General features: G+C 69.0%; 1 protein-coding gene across 1 annotated transcript in view; it reads right to left on the reverse strand.

The window, feature by feature from the left end:
- COL7A1 (collagen, type VII, alpha 1) overlaps window positions 1–216 on the reverse strand; it is a 48956-nt gene that overhangs the window by 20405 nt on the left and 28335 nt on the right.

Here is a 216-nt window from a genome sequence, read left to right on the forward strand (position 1 = left end):
GAGGGTGAGGGGTCAGGGGTCAGCACTGTCCACCTACCTTGTCTCCTTTGAGTCCGGAGGCCCCGGGTGCCCCCTGTGGGCAGAGGGAGGTGAGGGTCCCGGCCGCTCAGAGGTGCACCCCCAACCACCCAGCGTGGTGCAGCCCACCCAGGCTCTCGTGCGGACAGACTTCATACGGGACGGACACACGGGGTGGGCCCCTCTACTCACCGCCGG

This window comes from Myotis brandtii, unplaced genomic scaffold (genome assembly GCF_000412655.1).
Source record: "Myotis brandtii unplaced genomic scaffold, ASM41265v1 scaffold207, whole genome shotgun sequence".
Lineage (NCBI taxonomy): Eukaryota > Metazoa > Chordata > Mammalia > Chiroptera > Vespertilionidae > Myotis > Myotis brandtii.